Source organism: Sminthopsis crassicaudata, chromosome 4 (genome assembly GCF_048593235.1).
Source record: "Sminthopsis crassicaudata isolate SCR6 chromosome 4, ASM4859323v1, whole genome shotgun sequence".
NCBI classification, from domain to species: domain Eukaryota; kingdom Metazoa; phylum Chordata; class Mammalia; order Dasyuromorphia; family Dasyuridae; genus Sminthopsis; species Sminthopsis crassicaudata.
In genome coordinates, this window is record NC_133620.1 from 44263325 (window position 1) to 44288885 (window position 25561).

General features: G+C 37.5%; 1 protein-coding gene across 2 annotated transcripts in view; it reads right to left on the reverse strand.

Moving 5' to 3' along the window:
• ADGRL2 (adhesion G protein-coupled receptor L2) overlaps positions 1-25561 on the reverse strand; it is an 809217-nt gene that overhangs the window by 441973 nt on the left and 341683 nt on the right. For both annotated transcript variants that reach the window (XM_074266407.1, XM_074266405.1), the window contains exon 3: positions 10046-10152. The gene's annotated coding sequence lies outside the window, so the exon portion shown is untranslated. The remainder of the gene's footprint in view (positions 1-10045; positions 10153-25561) is intronic.

Sequence of the window (25561 nt, forward strand, 5' to 3'; positions counted from 1 at the left end):
CCCTTTTGAATGTTAAACTTCTCTTTAATACTGAAAATGAGGTCCAAGAGGTGAACAGAACTTGTCTTCTAAGTTTAAATCTAATGCTCTTTTCAACATATTATAGTCTATGTTGCTTTAGTCCAAGGTGACCAGTAGAATGTTTGAAAAGTTTGTAGGTTTTGGGGACACCTGTCCTTCATCTTAGTCAGCTCATGTCTTCTCTTTAGCTAAGGCCTTGCCATTTAAATTATTCTCATAATATTACATTATATTGTGTTGTGTTATATTGTATTATATCAGATTAATCATCTATTCTGAATTTAAGGCACCATTAGGTGTGGAGGTTACAAGACTCTTTGAACACATATGCAATTCATAAGAAAGTCAAGGCATCCCCTTCATGATGCCATTGGTCCTCCTCTAAGATGAAGGATCATTTTATAGATAAGTAAACTGAGGGAAATAGAGTTAAGTCACTGGGGCCAGATTTGAACTTGGGAAGCTGAATCTTCCTGGCTCCAGGCCTGGCACTCTGTGCACTATAGTGCCCTTTAGCTATCGTTTCCCCTATACAATGTCATTTCACCATCAGCATGATGATCATGATCACTACTCATTGATCTGGTGCCTTAAAGTTTGTGAAGTGCTTTCCATATAATATCCCTTGATCATTCACATTTCTGTTATGATTTTTGTTTCCCCTTCACATTTCTGAAGTCTTGTCATAGCTGAGAAATGAACTCCATGCAGCAGGAGTTTGAGAGTGCTGGGAATGCAAGCCTACCCCTTGTGTATGAGGGAGAGGTAGAAAAAGACCCAAACCTCCAGACGTTGACACTTCCTCCCCACTTGACTGCTGGCTCTGAGGCCCTGTTCATATGGACTCTCAGGGACCAGTAGGAAAGTAAACACTATGATGATTTTTTTTTAAGTCTGGGAAATGGTGATCTGGACTCTGTTTCTTAAGAGGAAAAGGAAGTTACAGCTTTAGGCTTCTAAAATAGTCAAAGAAAATGATTTCTCTCAACTATTTTATCTTAATGATGAGAGAAAGAAAGAAGGGAAAAAAAAAAACCTCAGCTACAATTAAAAGGTACTGCATTTGTAATATCCAAAGAGTAATGTAGCATGAAACCTGGGTAGGTGACCTGGTAATATTCACTCTGATTTTCCCATCACATTTTCACTCCTCTCTTAAGGCTCCCAGTGACTTCTAAGGGAGCTTGGCTTCTAGAGGGAAATGCACAATGGAAGAATTGGTCTGATTATCCCTTACATAGTGAAATGAATAAAGATTATAGATGCATGAGTTTCTTTCTTTCTTTCTTTTCTTTTTTTCTTTTTTTGGTGTGATTTGGACTATATGACCTCAATTACTTCTCCCAACCCCCTACCCCGACTAATGTGTAGATTGAGATTAAGCCAAAATTATGTAAAATGGGAAACAAGATATTAATAATTCCCAGCAATCATGTAACATAATAGAATTCATGTCTATTTTCATTGGCTCGAGTGAGTAAAATAAGACGCTAAATTAGTTTAGAGATTTAAAATTTATCTTTACCCTCTCGTGACCTCTTCTCATCCTTCTCCCTGCCTTTGTGATATGATTGAGGCCATCCAAAGGGAACTCTATGTCTTTCCGGAGCCCCTTCAGTAAAAGTTTGTAGGCTTAAATTGGAATTTTAGCAAAGTTGGAGATTGAGGAAGCTATCCTGACAAAGGCCCGACGTACGAGTCAGCCTGTCCCAGCCATGAATTAACCATAGGAAAAAATAGGGACCGGGAGCTATCACGGGACTTGTCATTCTTCAGTCAAACAGAGGGGCAAAGCAAAAGCCACCACATGTCACCATTGCAAATGCTGGCAGGGAATATTTTTCCTGAGAACCAGCCAGCGGCCAAGAGTGACACCGAGCTTAACCAAAATCAGGCAAGGAGCTGGGATGCTGGCAGAGCCTGCTTCCCTGGCGGCCCCACTAGCCTTTCTGTGTGTAATACAGACTAAGGCTTCCTGTTTGTCAAAGATGTTCGCACCCTCCCCCTCCTCAAGAAGAGAGCCCCGGCCTCCCGCAGCTGATCCCATGTTGAAATGTCTGTGTCAGTGCTTCGGACCCACCCTCCCTGGCTTGCCCCCATGCCAATGTGTTTTGGATTATTCCTGGAGATACGAAGAAGAGGTTTCATTGGGACTCCTGAATGAAAATTACCAAAAATAAAATAAAAATAGACTATCCACTAATGCCCCAGATGTAGCTCATGGAGTATTAGAGTCATAGAATTGTCAGGAAGGCACCAAAGTACAAAGAAATGATTTCATCTGTGTATGATTTTTAACCAAGCCTGGCTCGCTGTAAGCTTGCTGTAAAAAGAAATTGTTAATGAAGACGGCATTTCCCTCCTGAGGGTCTAGGCCATGTAGTCTCATATCAGCCAACTGAAGCTTATTGTTGGAAAAATAGTTAAAGGCTTTGTTGTCACGAATGACAAAAAAAAGGAAGGAGGAAGGAAGGAAGGAAGAAGGAAGAAAGGGAAAAAAGAAACAAAAAGAAAAAAGAAAGAAGGAAAAAGAAAAAAAGGAAGGAAGGAAGGAGGAAGAGAAGAAAGGAAGGAAGAAGGAAGGAAAGGAAGAAAGGAAAGAGTGAAGGAAGAAAAATAAAGAAAGAAAAAAAGAAATAAAGAAAGGAGAGAGGGAAGGAGGGAAGAAGGAAAGAGGGAAAGAAGAAGAGAAAGAAGAAAGAATGAAAGTCTTAATTGTAGTTTGTTTTTGCTCACATGTTTAAAAGAAGACAAGCAAATAACATGGAAATTATCTTGCAATTATTAAATTAATGAAATGGCATTTTAAAAATCTTGAAATACAAGTCTAAAGAACAACAAAATTCAAATGGTGTTGTCCGTTCCTGGCTCTGATGTATTAATCTTTCTTCTTCCATTTTTTTTAAGGTTTTGCTTTTCAATGCCCTGTGGAAAATTGAGCATGGAACCTCAAAGACAAACTTGAGTGGGGATTTAGTGGGAAGGGCAAGGGAACAAACTCTCAGGCTTTGGCGGAAAGCTTGGCAAGAAAGAATGTCCCCCTTAGGAAAACCACAAATCTGGCAATTGGGGCTCACTTATTTATTAATCCACATTTACCCCACAGCCTAGAGAAATGACTTCTTTTTCTTCCCCATCTTTGACATGTCTCTTACCAACCCATACACACCATGTCGAAGTTTAGCCGACAGGCCATTCAACACATTGTGTTTAGTTAAATGGAAGTGCCTAACTTTGTGAGAAAAGCCCCCTTGCCAAAAAATATAAACAGCACTAGCTTTGATTAATATAAATATTTTAAAACCAGAACACTCTGTTACATCTTACCAAAACAATCGTTATGTTGTTGACGGGAAGGGGGAAAAAAAGGAGGAGGGGGCCTTTCATGCATCAGCTGGACCCAACAAAATACAGCTGCAGAAAGAAATTTTAAATAAATATGAATGTGTTGGCCTTTTTGCCAGGGCTTGTGTCCTTAGGCTCAAATGGAGTTGTTGTCCAATGCTTTTCTGTTTCATTAGGAAAAATGAAAAGTTTTTTTTTTTTTTTTTTAAAGTAACAATTCCAGTTCTAGGGCATCCTATTTAAATTTCAAAGCACACTAATTAAAAGAGGCCATTAAAACTGGTCTTCCTGCCTACTTTTAAGGTTTATTTGCTAATAAGCAGCCGGACAAGAGATGTGTGGAGTGAATAGTTGAAGGGGGAAAAAAGATCCTGACAATCTCAGAGAGGGATGGAGGGGGAGGTGAGTTTCTTAGGCCCCATTTGTCCTGAATGGTGAGGCTGCCAGTACAAAAGCAAATCCCTCTACCTTAGAAGATTAATTCTGAAGGAGGCACTCTTGGGTCAGAGTATACATAAGCGTGTGCCTAATCTCGGAGAAATCAGGCTATTTTCTCACAGCAATTAAGCAGAGGTCTAGGGTTTCACCCACAGTGTATTTAAACACAGGATACAATTAAACCCCAAAGTATGAATATCTTTGCTGTGCAAAATTGCCCAGGAAATAGATTTTGCCCTCTTTCAAACGAAAAGCAAGACACATGAAGGGGATGCCTGGACTGTGCAACAAACTCCCTAGAAATAAATGTGAGAGGTTCCTTCCTAATTTGTGAACGCTTTATGTACATAGGGATATTGCCCATTTCTCCCTGACATATTTGAGGAAGGAGAAGAAGAGGCACTTTCCAGTTTCTGAATGGTCAATAGCACCATACCTAGATGAAGGAGACTGTTTTAATTCTGCAGAGATGCTCCCTGGAAGGCCTGCCTTGGACAGCTGCCCGGCCTCAGGTCCTGAGAAACCAATATTAGCATCCCACCAAAATCGGCCACTGAAGTAGCTGGTGGGAAAGGGCACTTTTTTTTAAGAGAAAAAGGGTTTTGAGAGATTTGTTTTCTGTTGTTCTGCTGTACTTTCTAAATGAGTAGACAGTCTTTCTGAGAAAATGAATGCCACTTTGAAACACTATTCGTAGAGGAGAGAATAAAATATTAAGTGGACAAAGCCTGATTTGCAGCATATCGATCCCCCACAGGCAAAAACCATTTAATAATCCAAGGATTATATTAAATAAACTATTATTCCTCTTCCATATCCCTAAGAACTTGGGGGGTGGGTAGAATCCTTTGGATGTTAATAGACTTTCACATGTATCACTAATATTATTACTGCTCTTTTGTTTACATGTCGGGGCTATAATCCTGTCTACCCACTGACAGGCTGTCACAGTTAGGAGAAAGAGGGTAAAGGGAGGGAGTTTGGTGGGAGAGGGAAAGGAGGTAGGAAAGAAATAGATAATTTTTCATTTAGACAGCTGAGTGGGATTTTCTATCGTGTAGTTGTTTGTATACAAAATAGCACGTTGTGCACAGTGAGAAATCTTTCAAGCTATGTCTCTTGGCATTTTCTTAAAACTGATAGCATTGTAACAAAGAAAAGTAGAAGGAATCATATATGAACTATAATCTATATGTTTATGTGTGTATAGATGTATGTATATACATGAATAGGAACATGTAAAATGAACAGGAATTATTAATGAGGGCCCAGATTCAGCGCCTATGTATATACATACATGAATGGAAATATGTAAAATGAACAGATAATTAATAATGAGGGCCCGGATTCAGCGCCTATGTATATACATACATGAATGGAAATATGTAAAATGAACAGATAATTAATAATGAGGGCCCGGATTCAGCGCCTATGTATATACATACATGAATGGAAATATGTAAAATGAACAGATAATTAATAATGAGGGCCCAGATTCAGTGCCTATATATATATACATACATGAATAGGAACATGTAAAATGAACAGGAATTATTAATGAGGGCCCAGATTCAGCGCCTATGTATATACATACATGAATGGAAATATGTAAAATGAACAGATAATTAATAATGAGGGCCTAGATTCAGAGCCTATATATATATACATACATGAATGGAAATATGTAAAATGAACAGGAATTATTAATGAGGGCCCAGATTCAGCGCCTATGTATATACATACATGAATGGAAATATGTAAAATGAACAGAAATTATTAATGAGGGCCTGGATTCAGCGCCTATGTATATACATACATGAATGGAAATATGTAAAATGAACAGGAATTATTAATGAGGGCCCAGATTCAGCGCCTATGTATATACATACATGAATGGAAATATGTAAAATGAACAGAAATTATTAATGAGGGCCTGGATTCAGCGCCTATGTATATACATACATGAATGGAAATATTAAAATGAACAGATAATTAATAATGAGGGCCCAGATTCAGCGCCTATGTATATACATACATGAATGGAAATATTAAAATGAACAGATAATTAATAATGAGGGCCCGGATTCAGCGCCTATGTATATACATACATGAATGGAAATATTAAAATGAACAGATAATTAATAATGAGGGCCCAGATTCAGCGCCTATGTATATACATACATGAATGGAAATATGTAAAACGAACAGATAATTAATAATGAGGGCCCAGATTCAGCGCCTATGTATATACATACATGAATGGAAATATGTAAAATGAACAGGAATTATTAATGAGGGCCCGGATTCAGCGCCTATGTATATACATACATGAATGGAAATATGTAAAATGAACAGGAATTATTAATGAGGGCCTGGATTCAGCGCCTATGTATATACATACATGAATGGAAATATGTAAAATGAACAGATAATTAATAATGAGGGCCCAGATTCAGTGCCTATGTATATACATACATGAATGGAAATATGTAAAATGAACAGGAATTATTAATGAGGGCCTGGATTCAGCACCTATGTATATACATATATGAATGGAAATATGTAAAATGAACAGATAATTAATAATGAGGGCCCAGATTCAGCGCCTATGTATATACATACATGAATGGAAATATGTAAAACGAACAGATAATTAATAAAGAGGGCCCAGATTCAGCGCCTATGTATATACATACATGAATGGAAATATGTAAAATGAACAGATAATTAATAATGAGGGCCCGGATTCAGCGCCTATGTATATACATACATGAATGGAAATATGTAAAATGAACAGATAACTAATAATGAGGGCCCGGATTCAGCTTCTGCCTTTGACACGTAATAGCTGAGTCACCCTAGAAAAGTTCCTTAATGTCTCAGGTCCTAGTCAAACCATACATTACAGAGAAGTTGCCCATCGACATTGGCAATAGGGAGAATTCACTCATTTACTGGGAATTCTTGAGAAAAATGAAATCTCAAGTCAATATTCTCTGTGTCTCAATCTGTCACTTATCACTTAGTGAACTGATTGATAAAGGAACTTCCAGTGTAATGACTCACTCCACACTTGTATACAGATTATATAGAGACCTTATTTTGGAACTAAGACTTTTGGGACACTCTGGTGTGTCCTGAAGGTCTAGGTTTTGCCCAGGGTCACAAAGCTAGTATGTGTCAGAAATGGAACTTTTTCCACTCATCTCGTGTCACTTGGGGTGATAAAAGAACTTCCAGTGTGGTGATTCACTCAACCATCGCAAATTAACTTGTATACAAATTATTAAGAGACTATTTTGGAACTAAGATTTTTGGTATATCCTTAAGTTCTAAGTTTTGCTCAGGGTCACAAAGCTAGTGTCAGATATGAACTTTTCCCACTTATTACTTATCACTTGACACTTAGGTTGATAAAAAAACCCCAAAACCCAAAACTTCCAATATGATAGTTCAACTCAACCATTGCAGTTTAACTTGTATACAAATTATTAAGAGATTCTGTTTTGGAACTAAGATTTTTTGGGACACTCTGGTATGTCCTTAAGTTCTAGGTCTTGCTCAGGGTCATAAAGCTAGTGTCAGATATGAACTTTTTCCACTTATTACTTATCACTTGAAACTTAGGTTGATTAAAAAAAAACCCAAACCCCAAAAACTTCCAATATGGTGGTTCAACTCAACCATTGCAGTTTAACTTGTATACAAATTATTAAGAGACTCTGTTTTGGAACTAAGACTTTTGGGACACTTTGGAGTGTCCTGAAATTCTAGGTTTTGCCCAGGGTCACAAAGCTAGTATGTGACAGAAATAGAATGTGGAGCTAGGTCTCTCTAACTCTGAGGCTGCCCCTTCACCCTGTAGGGGAAACTGCTTCTGACATGTATTTATGCATATGCATATACATATTCATTGTCTCTAGTCAGGAAAAGAAGATGCTAATTCATTTAAAGCTTTAAAATATAATCTGTTCCCTCTTTTGCCCTAAACTGGTACATTGAGAAGCACCATGGAGGCGTGGGGAAAAGAAGTGAGTGGAAATAATCTAGGTAGGAGACCACTTGTGACACATACTGGCTATGGAAGCCATTTAACTTTTCAGTGGCCCTGGGCAAACCTCTTAGACCATCTCCTCTCCACAATCCCCTTATGTTATTGAAATCATGAGTCTGAATCCACCAAAGATATAGGTACACATGTCCTTAACTAGTTGTTAGTTGTAGTAGATTTTATGAATGCCTGAACACTAAGGGAATCCATACGAAGAAATGTTTCCACAAAAATGTGCTATAAATGGTTTACACTCTGTCTGCCATGAGCTGAGAGATATTGGGGTAAATGGAGGCTCTGCATTTTGCTAAGGATTTTTAAAAAATAGGACCCCTGACTTTTGGAATAGTTCTTGCTGATATCACTGGCAAATTGGACTACCACGTAACCTTTAAAAGTGCAGCATATCCCAAAACGAGTTACTTATTAAACAAATGTTCCTTTTTTTGAGTGCAACTGACCTTTAAATGATTATTTCTCAGCACTTGCAACAAAGGGAATCTCACCTCTCACCCTCACATTTTTTGATGCGTTTCAGCAAGTGGCTTCATGACCTTTTCACAACATATAACATGCTGTACAACACAAAATTACTCACAAACTCTAATGAACCCTGTTCAGAGAAGAAATCCCACTTGCCTCTTTTCCGTCACATGTCACAGTGGGCACATAAGAAAAAGAAGCCCACAAGCCTTATCATTCATCTGCTCGGGATAACTTTTCACCAACCAGGAAATTTATTCAAAAAAGCAAAAAGCTACAACAAACACTTTCTTTCAATGCACTAAATGCCCATTGGCTACTGGGGACTGATCTTGGCCAAGCTTTGGCCCAAAGTCCCCAAGTGAGAGAAAACAAGAACCACGTAAATACTGGTGTCTGATTAAGGAAAGACAGTATCCTGGGTCCGGAGTATTGCATCACAGAAAATCAATGGGAAATCCATGTGTTTAATGTAATGCTTGCACTTGAGTCAAACATATAAGTATGACTAACATGGTGCCCTCTTTTACCTAAGCTGGTAGAGATGGATAGTGACAAAAGCTTTTGACAGAGGATGCCGATTAGATGAATTAACCTGAAGTGTCAAGGAGTTTAAGAACTCGGTTGCCTCAGAAACAGATTACTTCAAAAAGGAACAATGTGGATAATGAGGCTACGTTTCTCATAATTAAGTGGAAAGGAGCATTGGAATTCTGAAATTTCAGAGAGCGAATCTAATCTAGTGTGTATTTGGGAGGGCTTATGCTTTACTGGGAGCCCTTTATAGGTGTAAAAAGGTCTGAACTTCTTTCAAGCCTAATGATCATTTTCTCTACCTAAGAGAGTAGTTTACAGCTTAGTTAACCTGGCTCCCTTTCTGGCCCGGGTTAATTTCTCTTTCAAAGAGAAGAAACCCTCAAGTTCCAAGAGGTAGAAGAATACATCTCTATATCTACATATAAGCATATAAAATATGGAGAACACATATGTGCATGTTCATATTTACAGTCATATTTGACTGAAAGGGTACAGAAAAATCTTAACGAGCACTAATACTTTCATAAGGGGTAGAGTCCTTTTGAAAATTGATTTCCAAATTGGTTAAATAAGTAAAAAAGATTTCCTCTTTATTGCAAACTGTTTCCCAACTATGTCTACATATCATCTCCCTCCTTCCCTTCCCATATTTCTCTGTCTCTGTTTCTCTGTCACTATTTGTTTCTCTACTTGTGTCTGTTTTTCTCTCTGTCTCTGTCTCTCTACTTCTCTGTTTCTCTCGTATTCTCTTATTATTTTTTCTTCTTTCTCTCTGTCTCTCTGTCTTTCATACTAGGGATTGTTTCCTCTGGCACTTAGCACAGTGTCTGACGTGTAGTAAGCATATTATAAATGCTTGTCTGTCAGTCTGTCTCTTTCCTTCCAGTCTTTTCTTTCTTATTTGATCTCTTTGGGTTTCCATTTCTCACTTTCTATCCCTGTATTGATAATTTTTTTTTAAATGGGTGTTTTCCCAGTTCTTTCTGTCTCTTGTTCTCTCTTTTGCTTTCTTGTTCTCTGTGAATGTCCTATGTCTGTTTCTCTTTCTCCTTCTGTGTATATATGTGTTTAAACAAAAGCATCTGACTGAACATCTTAAAATAAGTTAGAATATAGCTGGAGGACCATACCCCATGATTGAAAACAGTTTGAGAACGTCTATGAACTTACAGTTTTCCCTCCAGGTTCAGAATCAGTAATATTTTGCATAGCCTGCAGGGCAGACACAATCCTTCAGGAGTAGAATCAAAAGTAACTTCCTCCGGAAAAGTGGGGTTCTGAAAGAAATAAAGGAGGAGCAGAAAGCAGACTTATTTGGAGCTCTTTATGTTGGTCTTTCAAAAGGCAAATCAGTCACTTGATTGGTGTGTAATCACAAAGATAAATAAACAACTTGAAGTCTAAACTGATTCATTGTCAATTCTTCCCTGGGCCTTCTCCTTCATTAATGACTCACCCTGCTGACAAACAATCCAGGAAAATCAACAATCTTGGGTAACATAAAGAGCAACAGTTGATATATCTGTTCGCTATTTACATTCCTGAGGATGAATATTTATGACAGGCGATGCTCCTTCTACAAAGACTATCTCAGGCACTTCTCAGCCAGGATTATATTCGAAAGGCCCAGACACTCCTGACACATCCTTTTCACACTCATCCTGCCCAGATGCTGTACAGAGGCCTACCAAGTGCTGGAAACCTGCTTAAAGGAACTTTCTTAAGTGCTTGCTCATTTCTGAGCCCCTCTTTTTTCCTGTTTACAAGCATTTGACTTCTAAAAGTCAAAAAGACTGCCCCCCAATAGTGGGTGAAGTGAATTTTGCATTTTTCCATTGGTTGTGAACAGATCACGTGCTTCTCTCCTTGGGGCTGGTGAACCCCAGCCGTCTATGTACACAGACAGCACTCCGGCCACAGATGTGACTGGTTAACTGTACAAGCAAGAAGGATAAATCCGTACAACAATGCTTCATTCACCAAGGAAATCTGCACTGGATTATAGCTTCTCTATGGTTAAGTCTGGTCTTAATTTACTGCTTTTATTCAGTTTTCAACCACAAACGAGCCCCTTATGAGGCATTCACTATGCAGAATTGACAACTCTTTTTATCTACTTGAAAAATATTTTTGGATAATAATTTATGGTTACAAAATATTTTAAGCAGTTTGAATAGTTATATTATATTCTCTCAATGCTTAATGATGCAGTATCCCCTGTAAAAATGGAATGCAGGGCAATCTGGTAATTTTACATACAGTATTTATAACAACAGAGCAAGTTGGCCATATAGAAACACAAATAAAAAAAATGCACACACACAACCTTGCATATTTCATAGGAAGTCTTTAAAAAACATTTTTTAAGCTCTTAAATTGCATCTCAAGAGAAAATTAGAGTCGGGGCAGTGACTAAAGGCTCTATATGGGGGGGGGATAACTTTGGCAAGCACCGTTATTTTATTTATGGGCTATTATGCTTGAAATGTATATTCAGAACACCCTTTGGAAGGGGAAAATCTGCAACTCTTGCTGAGGGAGGGTTCATATGCTATTTATGTTTTATACATGAAACCTAAATGTCATGTGAGTAGTTGTGTATTTTTTCCTTTCGCCATCAAAGGTATTCTCTCCATTTATACGCTGAATTAATGCGGTATCTTATTTGTAAAATCCATCTGAAGATGCTCATTAGTATTGGGCATCGGATGGTTTTCAAGGATTGGGTTGCCAGTAAGAATTGCTTTGGGAACGAAGACTGGCTGAAAGTGTTGAAGTCTTGCATTAATTTTTAAATTTTTTTATTTTTTTATTTTTTGCCAAGTGCCAAGATCACAATTTCTGTCAATTTCACTGCACATCCCCTAGGGGGATGCCAGCCATTGACACTAAAACTAGACAGAGCAGAGGGCTCATGCAAATGATGGGGAATGTATCTTATGAAAGGAGACAATGGAAACAATTTGGTCCCCCCAGCTCGTCAAGACACCCAAGTTCCTTTTGCTTGATTCTCGATTAATTTAAGCTGTTGGCACCCGAAGCTTTACAACTTTACTCTTGGCAGAAATAGAATACTTTCAGACTCATTGATACTCAGGGATCCTTCCCATTACAGCATGAACTCCCTGTAGATAAACAAAAGGAAACATTCAGCGGAGGTACTTGCCGTGTTTTCCTCATTAGCGGATCCAGTGTCTTGAGCAGAGAATGAGCGTTTTGGGAAAAGCATTCTTGGCATTAACAAGAAAGGACATTGCTTTTACAAGCAGAACCACTTTATGATTTTCTAAGACATCTCTCTCCCGGTGCCATATGTAAATTGTGTTTAAGGGGAAAAAAAAGCTTACCATGAAAGTATGCATTACTTTGGGAAAAAAATGCACAGGCTTACTTCGAGAGAACAAAAACAACAAAAAAAGATGAACTCTTCCCTTTGGTTAGTTAAAAATGAGAGCGTCCTTATAAACTTTACTTCTTGGGATTCATGGTACAAACAGATTTTTTTTTTGAGTATTTTTTTATTTGAATAAATTCTTATATATTATAGGAGGGATATCTACCATTATTTTAGAATTTGGTATCTGATTATCTTTATGGAATAACAGACTTATTGGTTCTATAATCTACTCATATTGGTCTTATTAGCTTACTAGGAACTATATGCAAGGTAGGAAAAAAAAACATACACAAAAGAATAAGGTAGAAAGGTGATTAAGTAATAAGCTTCGCAAGAAAAGCCATTGGATAACATCACAGTTATTATCCACCTTAAGTTTTGATTTCTTAAAATTGATTTAAAAAAAGCTTTTCCTATCTTTTCTAGCTTCTCCTTGTAACTATTCATAAACATAATATGAAGGACTCCATTACCATCGATTATGATATTCTTGAATGACCTTGGCAGCAGCAAGGATGTTTTGAGAATCTCACTATGAAATGCCCCAATTAGGCTGGTCCTTCATAAAGTCAGAGACAGATATTTGAAGCTTTGGGTAAAGCAAGTGAATTCTATGTTATTCATATGGCATCCATCCTGATAATATCTCCAAATACTTCTTAATATAGTTCAGTGAGAGGAGATATTTATCTCCATTCCTTGACTCCTCTTTCCCTTTCTAAAAAACATAGATTCATAGAACTTTAGAACTAGAAGAGACCTTAAAAATCTAGTAACAATCTCTGGAAACCCTAAAAGACTGCTTATAAGCTGGCAATTTACATTGGACTCTGGAAGGATACTCAGAGCCCATTTAACTCAACTCTATCCCATTTCACAGTTGAGTATACTAGATCCCAGAGAAAAAATTGACTTGCCTGTCTAAAATGGTACAGGCCATCAAAGTCAGTGGTAGGATGTGAACCCAGTACCAGTACCAGGGTTCTTTGTACTCTTCTAGTCTTAGCTCATTTTAATAGTCCAGTTTTTTTTTTTTTTGTTTGTTTGTTTGTTTGTTTTTTTAGATGAGGAAATGTAGGCACATGGGGGTTAATGGACTTGGCCCAAGTCATACATGTAACCAGTGGTAGAACTGGGATTAATCCCTACATCTGCAGGTTCCTAGGCCATTGCTTTTTATAATAAAAATGCTGCATTCTATCTGAAGATGTGAAAGTGGGAGGGCCATTGAACACGGAATTTCCCCACTGCCTCACCATTACAAAACTATCTAGGCTAAATGACAGGTTGTTTGCTAAGCCACTATGAAATTTCAGGGTTTTAATGGTCCTTAAAATATAATACCCTGTGTCATTTATTTCCTGAAGTCAAATCCATTTTTAGCACCTTGAGTCTATGTTAAACATATAGTTCAACACTGTTTGAAAAGGGAATAAGGACGTGATAAGCAATTAATCTGCCTCGACTGCTTTTTTGATGGTTTGCTTCCCTTACAAATTCAAATAATTGATAGAATTATTAAAAAAGCAAACCAACTGAAGTCTTAACATGCAAATGCTCACTAACACACAAATATTAACATGTGATACTTTTATATAACACCCTATTTTTAGCGGCCATGATTAGTACCAAGTAACCTGCAAAAATTATACTTCCTTGTGATTTGAGGAGAGAAGATCTGAGATGGAAAGATTAAGAAGGTGCTGAAATATGTTCTATTTAGCAATGAAATCAGAAGAATTTGAATTATTTGGCGTTTCATCATAAAGGGTAAATTTGGTCTGGTTTTGCTGAAGAATTGTCACAGTGTCTCCATTTCAATTTTCTAGTGAAGACTTTTGTTTTTGATTCTCAGTTAAGTTGAGAAAAGAACCTGGAGGTTGCTCTGTGACTTTTCCCTAGTTGAGCTATTAGAATAGGGGTTTCTGACAGTGAGCCAAATGAAGAGACAAATGCTAAAAAAATTTTTTAGTCAGAAATGTTGAAAAGTGTAAAAATTAGGTTCAAATTGGATTTTTTTTTTTTGAGGGGAGAGAAATGGAGTGTTGTTACCTTGAAAGAACACTGCATTTGGAGTATTAAACTTGATGTCATACTAGTTCTTTCTTTACATGGGTGACTTTGCTAAGTTTTTTTTACTCCCTCTAAGCCTTGGGTTATTCAATTGTAAAATGTAAAATGTAAAGTTTTAACAAAAAAAACAAAACAAAACAAAACAAAACAAAAAAAAAAAAAAAAAAAAAAAAACTTGTAAAGGCCTTTCCCGTTCTAGTCTAACTATAAGGAATTCCCAGTATGGAAACTTCCCCTCTTAATGAGCTAGAACCCATCTGTAATTCTAGTCTTAGAGAGCTGCCTGAAGTCTCTGAAAGGAGGAAGGAAACAAATATTTATTAAAGACCTACTATGTGACAGGAACCATGCTAAGCACTTTATAAATATCTCATTTGCTAAGATATGGTGCAGCTCCTAGGGAAGTTGAAACTGGCAATAACCCTAAAGCCTCCTGGCCTTGGGAGTGATGTAGTTAGAAATGATCTTTTTCTTCCCTTAGGCTATCCTGCCCCAGTTTACTCTATCAGATCAGTTTGCTAAGGCCACCAATACTATTGCTTTCAGATAACAGCCTGTTAATCCATTAAAACAGGGTTTCTGAGACAAATGAACAACAATAATGAGATGCTTAAAGTTGATGCAAGCTCAGAACAAAATTATCATCACTTGACCTAATGACATTTCAGGCCTAAAACTATGCCTTCAGAAGGTTCCTCTATGAGCTCTGCATAGAAAATTATGGGTACTGAACCGGACATAAAGTCAGAACCAGACCACTCAATTCCACCTATAAGCCATAAAATCAACATATCAGTGACATGATTTCTCTAACTTTTCTCTAAAAATTTACTTTCTTATCCCTGATTCTTTGTTAACTTCTTTTGGAGCTTAGTCCTTTTTAATTGACATTACAATTACAATAAACTTTGCTCCATGACTTGGAGATGGGTCGGAGCCTGAAAATTCTTTTGAGACATTTTGCAAAACTGATCTGGAACCTCAAAATTTTGGGGTCCCCTTGAACTCAACAGCTACAACAACTCACAATATTATTATTCACAGTTGAAGAAATGGAAACAGAGGTCGAGTGATTTGTCTAGAATTACACACCTAATAAATAACCGAAATGAGATTTGAATTCATCTTCCTGATTCCAGGCCCAATACCCTGGCCACAAAATCTCATCTAAATCTGGTATGTTGGAACAATAGAATTTGGAGCCAGACTGACTTCTAGCACTACTCCATATTGCCCTCCTTCCCTCCCTCCTTCCTTCCTTCCTTCCTTCCTTCCTTCCTTCCTTCCTTCCTTCCTTCCTTCCTTCCTTCCTTCCTTCCTTCCTTCCTTCCTTCCTTCCTTCCTTCCTTCCTTCCTTCCTTCCTTCCTTCCTTCCTTCCTCTCTCTCTCTCTCTCCTCTCTCTCCTTTCCTTCCTTCCTTTCTTCTTATTTGCACTTACCTCTATGCAATGGAAAATATAACGCATTTTATGAATTTGCCAGTTGACATGCTGTAGGCAAGACAGACTGGGGGGAGAGGGGGCAGAAAATACAACTTTCTTCTCCAAGACATCTGGGCAATGAAGACATAATCTGATAACAGTGTATGTGTAGGCAGGGAAAGACCTAAAGTTTGTTTTGCTCTATTCTTTGTTGTATTCAGCACTGTTACTGAATTCAATATGTTCATAAACAAACATGAAATACAGTTTGCCAAAGAACTGCACCTGAAGATAGAAGAATGATTCTTCAGTCAGGAACACCTAGGTTCAATTACTGCCTCTGATATCTACTGGTTGTATGATCTTGGACAAGTCACAACTTCGCAGGGTCCTAGGCAACTTTGGAAATTAATGAACAGATGCCAATCTGCATTTTCTCGCCCGGAGTCCTTTATACTAATAAAATAACCCGTCTGGTGTTTAAAAAGAGAAAGGCCAAGTCAAAATACTGACTAAAATGTATGAATTACAAAAATATTCTTTCATCTTAATATTTAAGTATGGCTCAGGGAAATTTTTTTTGGTCCAACAGCAAAATGTTCTTTTTAAAGGTATAATGAAAGAAACAGTTTTTCTTGAGAAAATTGCCAAACAACATTTTACCATTGTGAAAAAAGAAAATGATGGCATATAGCCAATCTTTTTTGGATAAATTGCCTTGAAAAATGAATAAAATACATTTCTGAGAAACTGGAATTCGTTTTGGAAAAGTAGTCAAATGAGGCCCATAGCCTAAAGCATTCTCAACCTCCTCAAATTTTCCTTGAACACTTCATGAAGATCTTTCCTCTCTCCTTTACAGTCATCTGTGTGTATCTCACATCCCACTTGGGAGAATATCCTAGTGAAGATCATAAATTAAATAGGAACATAAAGCTGGAAGGGCCCTATAAGCCACTGAATATAAACTCCTTGTTTATACACAATCTATTGAAATGAAGGCTTAGGTTGACTTACTTGGGTTCCCCACTGGAGTAAATATGAGAGTGGATTTAACTTAAGTCCTGTGACTGAAGTATCAAAGTTCTTTCCTCCACTTCATGATGTTACCTCATGGTAAATCCCTATTGTGTATCTATTATGATACTTTACACATAATCTATGTTTGTAGGATCATAGAATCATATATATATATACATATATATGTATATATATATATAATGAGAAGATATTTTGAAAACCAATAAGTCTAACTACCTCATGCTACAAATAAGAAAACTGAGTCAGAGGAATTAAATGACTTTACTGGGCCACAGAGCTAAGTTTTTGATATAGAACCTGAACTTTGGTCTTTCTGTTTTCTACCTACTACTTAATATGTGTTGATTTGAAATGAAAATACATGTTCAAGCTTATTGTTTGGTGAATTATGTTTATTGAAGGTTTTTTTGTTTTGGTTCCAAAATTTGGACATTAGACATCTTCCAAGATTCAAATCAGGAAAAACATCTGATCTAAGAAGTTATTAAATTCCTACGTGCCAAACCCTGTGCTGGGGACACATACAAAATGAAATATAGCTCCTGCCCTCAAGAAACTTAAAATCAGCTGAAACAAACAAAATTTGTTGAAATGGGTCAATCATAACTCTCCTAAGTTTTGACCTCTGAAACAATAAATACAAAAAAAACCCCACAACAATTTGTATATATTTTTCTTCCTCACCCAGAAACAATCTCTTCATAATGGCCCTAAGCTCATAGATTACATGCCAGATTTGTTTCCTGCTCAGATCAAATTTTGATAAGATTTAAGTAAAATAATTAGCACCAGTTTCTAGTCCTAATGGAAAAGAGTTTCCACTACTAAGAGATCTTAGAAATATTAGGTACAACTGCAACCCTGATCTGTGTAACATAATTAGGTAGACTGTATCCTGGTACATTTTCATTTGTAGCAACATGCAATTCTACTAAAGCGAAGGCGAAACAATTAAAAAAAAAAAAACAACCCTGGCCTTTGAGCCTTTTGATAAATTTAAATAAAAAATGCATCCTGGGTCTGCACATTAATAAGGCCTGTTAAGCTTAGTCGAATATTTTACATTCATCTGTACTTCAGCGGACAGGTTCATGACCTCTGTAGAGAGGCTTCAGTTCCTGCAGTTCTAAAGCTCATATGAGGGAGGACAGGAAATATTATTTTGTGATTAGAAAACATTACCAGGATTGACAAAAAAATCTAATGTGGAACATAAGACGTAGAAATTAACACTCACCAAACTGAAGCTATTGAATGAATTGACTTTTACTCTTTTCAGTAATTCTGAGAAAATACAACCAGAAAAACTAAATGGAAATTTTTAAATTTGATTCCAGAGGAGGTCTGATAATGGATAAATTTTTACAGAATATAGAAGAAGGAGGGACCTCAGTTGCCTTTCAGGTCATCCTGTGCTTGAATAAGAATCCCCTTAACAACAAAGGATTATATCAATATAGATTTCAGGCTGGAAGTCATGATTAGGAGTGATGGAGTCAGATCCTTTAATATTGCTGATGAGCAAACTGAAATAGAGAGAGGTTAATGAATTGGCTAAATCATATAACTGGTGAGTGTCTGAGGTAAGATTTGAACTCAGGTCCTCCTTACTTCAAGTCCAACAAGCTATCATGGATGCCACTATATCCATGTCCTGAATGAGATTAGATATTTAGCATGATTTGAAGGCCTCCAGGCAGGAAGAACCCATTGCATGACTGGGGAGCTCTAATTGTTAGGAAGTCCACCTGCCTTTTTGTATTTCCCACCCATTTTTTCTGGTTTTGCTCTTCGACCCCCTTTTCTGGGCCAAAACACCTTCAATTTCTCTAACTGCTCCTTCTACAGTACAACCTCCAGTCCCTTCATTATCCTGGGGTGCGCTGCGTGTCCTTAATTTGCAGTCTGATCTGGGCAGGACATAGGAGGGGGCTTATTACTTCTAAAATCCTATATGCTCCATCTCTCTTAATGCAGCCTAAGACCTACATTAGCATTGGTCAGCCTTTGATGGCTCCTCTCCATTAAGCGGGAGCTTTTGTTTGTGCATTGTACTCAATGGCCTCCCAATAGAACTTCCCAGTTTTCTGAGGTTATGGGAATTACAGCCCCAAATGAGACTTCTTAAGGTTCCTACTCCAACCTCAAATAAAGTCTTGAGTTATTTGTTCTCCCCGCTCCCTTTGTTCCTCCTCACCCCGCTTCTCCTCTGTAACCACATTTCTTAGAAACCATTAAGATTCAGGGTGTCCATCACTCCAAGTGGGAGAGCTGGGCCAGAGGGATCTCAGGCTCTACAGAGGAAGGAGCATTTCACCCACCCAACTGATTGAGGCTCCTTCTTTGGATCTGCTACTAGGAGCACAATGAGGGATGAAAGAAGTAAGCACTCAGCAGCTGAATGCCCTTAAAGACCACTTGGGACCTTTATTTGGAGCCAAACAGAGTGACCTGCCAGGATCAGCTGTGGGAAGCACATTATGCCTGGGCTCCCCAGGCTATCCCAACGTCCTATTCATTTCTGAGAAAATTTTCAGGTATTGAAATTTAATCCATGATGGTCCAATTACAATTTAGGACCCTTTTACTTTAAGAGATTGGGCTTCACCCATTTGGCAGTTACTATGAGTCAGAGTGCCTTGATGCTTGGCTTTTAATTTCAGGAAGGCAGGTGTTTTCTAGGGTTTAGTCACCAACCTCTGAATTCCCTTCCTCACATATTTAAACATGTGTCTCTCTTTTTTTCCTCTCACGTCTTCCCTTTTCTCTTTTACTTTCCTCCCTCTCTTTTTCTCTCTCTTCCATATTCTTTCCTTCTTTATTCCCCCTCCCCTTTCCCTCTTTTCTCCCTCTCCTCCCTCCCTTTCGCCTCCCCCTCCTCCCTTTCTTTCCTCTCCTTCTTTCCTTCTCTCCCTCTTTCCCCCTCTCCCCCTTTCCCTTTCTTCCTCTTTACCCCTTTTTCCTTTTCCCCTATGTCTCCCATAATCTCTCTCTCTCTCTCTCTCTCTCTCTCTCTCTCTCTCTCTCTCTCCCTCCCTCCCTCCCTCCCTCCCTCCCTCCCTCCCTCCCTCTCTCTCTCTCTCTCTCTCTCTCTCCTCTCTCTCTCTCTCTCTCTCATCTCTCTCTCTCTCTCTCTCTATCTCTATCTCTCTCTCTGTCTCTCTCTGTGTCCTCTCTCTCTTTCTCTCCTTTTATCTTTCCCCTGTTTTTCTCTCTTTCTGGTCTTAATTTTGGCTGCTTTCATTTCCCAGGTTTCTTTATAAAATACTCCATTTTTCATCTCCATTTCTGAGTATTTCTCAGGGACTTGTACTGTCTTAAAAAGGACATTGGATGGAGAAAGTCTCTTATGTGTTTCTCAGGATCATGACACTGACTGATGAGCTTTGCAACCTTGGAAAAGCCACTTCCATTCCTTGATCTTTCCATTTCCCTTTAAATTGAGACACAGTTCCTTACCCTTAGTGGTTTATTTTAAGCATCTGTATAACATGTAAATGTTTTAGCTACACAGAAAATATTAATGTTATCTAAAAGAAGCAATCTTCTACTACTTCTCTTCCTCCTTTTTGCACTTCTTTTTTATTCTTTTTTTTTGTTTTCTCTCCATTCCCTCCTTATGTTCCACTTTCTCTTTCTCCTCTCTTTCCTCATATTTAGCTTTAGATTCTAGCTTGTTTTTGATCTTTAGGGAACCTGACTCTACCATCCAACTGGCTAGAATCCCATCTAGCTCTGAGTTATCAGCAAATTTTATAAGCACACTATCTTCAAAGATAGGCCTTTATCCAAGCCATATCTAAATCAGTGCCTTCCTTTCTATTACCATGGCCACCACCCTGGTGCAGCGCGCTCATTACCACCCACCTGGACTACAATAGCCTAATTAGTTTCTTTGCCTCCAGTTTTTCCAGCTCACCCCTCATCATCAATAAGTCACATTTCCATGGTGTTGTCAGCATTACAAAGCAATTCCCTTCCAACAACCCCGATGAGACAGCCATATTTAAGCATTAATTCCATTTTAAAGTCAAAAACAGAGTCACTTCCAGAATGTGTGGGAAGTTGAGAAAGGGAATGGGAAAAGGAATCAGAGAAGGGCTGGAACTGAGCTATTATTGTTACTAAAGAGATAAAATCAAAACGCTGTTTGAAGCTTTATGTTTTTAAATCCCTCCATTTTATGATGGATAATAGGAGTCATGGATCCAGAGGGAATCTGAGAAGAGTCTTAGAATTCAGATGAGGAGTTAACTAAGGACCTCAGGGGTTAAGTGAGTTTCCCCAAACCATACAAGCATAACTAGTGAGATTCAAACTCAGGAGTGATAACTCCAAATTCAGCACCATTTCCAAAATGCCTCTCAAGAGAGTTTGCAAAACAACTTTCTTACAAAAATCCTGGGATGTCAGCACAGAAATGTTTTTAAGCTTCAGAGAGTTAAGTGGATAGAGCATCAGACCTGGAATCAGAAAGTAAACCTAAGTTCAAATATGGACTGAGGCACTTTTAAGCTAAGAAATTGTTGGCTTGGTAAAGGTGCAAGAGTGGTTTGCCATTTCCTTCTTAGATCATTTAACAGATGAAGAAACTGAGTCAAATAGACTTACCCAGGGTTAATTGGCTAGTAATTGTCTGAGGGTGTTTATGAATTCAGATCCGCCCAATTTCAGGTCTAGAGCTCTACCACACCACCTAGTTGTCATTATAAGCTGTGTGACCTTGTTTTTGGTCTCAGTTTCTTCAATAGTAACATGGGGATTAGTAACTTTCAGGGTTGTTGTGAGGATCAAATAAGATAATAATTATAATACACTTAACACAGTGGTTGGCACATAGTAGGCACTTCATGAAGGCTTATTTCCTTCTGTTCCCCAATGCACAGATGAGAAGACTGAAGCAAAGAAAGGAAATATCCTAATCAGGGACATGTGGTAGATAACCCAAGTCCCCTGAGTTCAGCACTTTCTCTCTACTACAACCACTTCTAAGTTAACATTTATAAAGTCATCTGTAAATGTGGACTCAAAAAAGGAGGATTATCCCATTAACTCCAATTACTATCAGAAAGGTTAAAATACGAAGGAATGGAATATTTTACAAGGCATATATGAATAGAAATCAAAGCCTGGGTTCCTAGCCTGTTTGCACTATTTTCAGCTTTTGGAATCTTGAGAAACACTTTTCCTGAGCCTCAGTTTACTGCTCCAGGATCCTGACCCTCAGACAGAGAAGTTGATTATAAGGATTAAAATTATGTATATGAAAGTCTTTTGTAAAAACCTGTGGAAATACAATGATTAAAATATACTTTTGATGAATCTTTTTAAGGTAGGAAATTATTTGTCAAAACATCATCTCATTTTCCCCTGTTTTTAAAATTTATCTTTCTGTGCTTTTTCTTAGATATGCATGTTTTTGTTGTTCTATCAATTATGTTATGATAACTAGAGTTAGTTAATTGGGAGGAAAGAGGAAGAAGAGGAGTAAAAAGGAGAGAGGCAGAGAGAAACAATAAAAGGAGGGAAAAGACCAAAAAAACAAAAAACAAAAAAAAACAAACCTCATAGAATGGTGATTCTTGCCAATCAGATAAGATCACTTCTTCTACTGATTACACATTGGCTGAGACCAGAGTTGCTATAATCCTTGTCTAGACTTCCATTACATTGCATTTGCCCCACTAGATGATGACAAGAGAAAGTCCATAGATTTTGGTGGAAGAATACAGATGTATGACTCTCTTTAAGACAATCAATACTATGGAAATTTGAATTCACAAAACAGAAAAATTAAAATAACAGCAAGGGGTTGGTTATTTGTTGTTCAGTTTTCATATTTTAGTCCTACTGATGGCACTTTTTAGATGGCTGCTTTTATGAATGTTGATCTAGAAGTGGTTTTAGTGAAGAGCTACAGGGGACTTGGGTTTAACTAGCTATGTGGCTCAGTGAAGTTATTTCTTCTTCTTTTGCCTCATATTTCAAGGGAAAAAAGAATAATAATTTATATGTCACCTACTATGTTCTGACCTCTTTACAAATATTGCCATTAATACTCATAACTTGACTTTATAAGAAGTCTAATAGTAAGGCAACTGGGTGGCACAGTGGATAGAGCACCAGCCCTGAATTCAGGAGGACCCGAGTTCAAATCTGGTCTCAGACACTTAACACTTCCTAGCTGTGTGACCCTGGGCAAGTTACTTAACCCCAATTACCTTAGCAAAAAAAAGTCTATTAGTGAACTTTTAAAAATATCAACTTTCTTATTAAAAATGGATTTTAAAGACTCTGAATAAAAGTATTTTAGGATGGAAGAAATCTCAAAGGCCATTTAATCCAACTTTTCTCTGTCACAGGCTTATCACGTCTTCTTAGATTGAAAGACTCCAGTGGGAGGGGAAAATTTACTACTTCCCAAAGCATCTGATTCTATTTTGGGATGTCTCTGAATTTGTACAGCTACATATGAATCTCAGCCCTGTCACTTATTAGCCATATGACCTTAAATAAGTCACTGCTCATCTCTTTGCCTCAGCTTCCTATGGTTGAATGATCTAGGTAAAATCTAAGACCTAACATTCTGTGAAACTAAATTTGTGAATTCAGTTTAATTATTATATAGTAAGCACTGACAAGGTTTTGTGCTAGGGAAGATATAAAAATGAAATCAATGTTTCTGTCTTTAAGGAGCTTAAAATCTAACAGAAGAATAATATATATATATACACACACACAAATAACTCTAATATGAGACACATCTAAAGGATCATATAATAGTCACCTTAATTTTACAGATAGGAAAACAGAGACCAAGAGAGTTAAACCATTCCCAAATCAACACCATCAAGGAGTGGCAGTGCTTAGATTTAAAGGATTTGAATCCAAGAATTCTGTGCCCAAAGAGAAGTCCATTAAAAAAGTGAGACATTTGAAGAGGGAGATCTCTTTCAACTTAACGAATTGTGGAAGACTTCATGGAGAAAGTAACTCAAGGACTGAACTTGGAAAGAAAGGTCTTGTGGGGAGCAAGAAGGAGGCTGACTTCTCCTCTAGGCTCTAAAAAATGAAGTTTAGTAGAAATGACATGGTCTAAATTATAGATTGTTGCTAGATGTGGGGAGTCCTGAGGGATATGTCAAAGTTTAGTTAATGTTAAGACAGTAGAGGCATTTCAGAATAGAGTTTAGAAGACAGAGCCCAGGTCTCAAACTGGGGAAGATAAGTTGAAATCCTCCTGCTGACAAAGTCACCTTTGAGACCCTGAGTCATTTGACCACTCAGTGCTCTGGGAGCAATTTCCTTAGGAGAACTAATTGTGGAGGTGTGATCTGCATTGGTAGAGGGAATTTCCTCCTGCTACTCCAATCATAGGTCCAGTGTTTATTTTATTTTGTCAACGCCTACTTTATTTCCAAATTCCTCAACTTGGTTTTTGTTTTGTTTTGCTGAGGCAGTTGGAGTTAAGTGACTTGCCTATGTCTGAGGTCAAATTTGAACCCAGGTCCTCCTGACTTCAGGGCTGGTATTCTATCCACTATACCATCTAGCTGTCTCTCTCAACTTGTTTTTGTATTTTTGGAGGGTAGGACTGGGGAGGGTGGGTGGTGGTGGCAAACATCATTTCATTTATTAATAGAAGATGTAGAAAACTTCTTACTACTGCAATTTAGCAACTTGTTTTTACCTTAAGCCTTAATAAGTTGCCTGAAGGTATTGAGATAGTGAATGTGACTTGTCCAGGATCACACAGCTTTAATAATAGAAAACAGAATTTAATTCAAGTCAATAAGTATTTATTAAGTGCCTACTGTTTGGCAGACTCTGTCTAGGCACTGGTGATATAAAGATAAGAATGAAACAGTCCTTCAAGAAGTTACATTTTTGACTCTTTCCATTTATTTTGTTATTCTTCCTTTCTCCTAAGTCTTTAAGAGTTCATAGTTCTCTGGCAATCTGTTTATTTTTTGTTATATGATTTTAAAAAATAAAATAAACTGTGGAACTTAAATGTTTTATTCTACTTGGAGGACTACTGTGAAGAGAAGTCTGTGGGTAGAGTTGGAATTGTGGAAGAGGCAAGAAGAGCAGAGATACATATGACTAGCAGGAGAAATTTTAATTTAAGAAGGATGCCTTCAGGCAGAACACAAACCAGGCTCTTGGGATATAAACAGTCCCAAATCTTGAAAATTACAACTATCCTGAAATGGTTCAACTCAGTCTCTCAATTTCTTGATACCTGGGAAAGATGAAACTATGTATAAATTGTGTACTCCATCCTTTATAATCCATTATGATCCATTTTTACACAATTTTCTGTGGTCATGGCCCCTGACAGCACTGCCAACTACTCTAAAACAGGATATTTTTTCTAAATTATGGTAAAACCATTTAATATGATTCTGTTACATAAAATTCAAGACGATTCTACTTATATAAGGAAGAAGTCAAAGAGGAATAAGACTCACCTAGACTACACCAATTCTTGTATTATGTATGATGACCTACTATATTCCAACAATAATTTTATACTATTATCTTTGTTGGAACCCAAAGAATATGATATCCAATACTTGACTATTTGTAGCAATGCATAGGAGAAAAGGGTAAAAATAGGAAATTAATTACTCTTGTAATTGGACCTGAGGCTACCAAAAAAAAAAAAAAAAAAAGCACAAAAGAGAGCATGGTAAATAAATAAAGCAAGTTTTGCATGCATCTGATTTTATTACTGTCCAATCCATATCT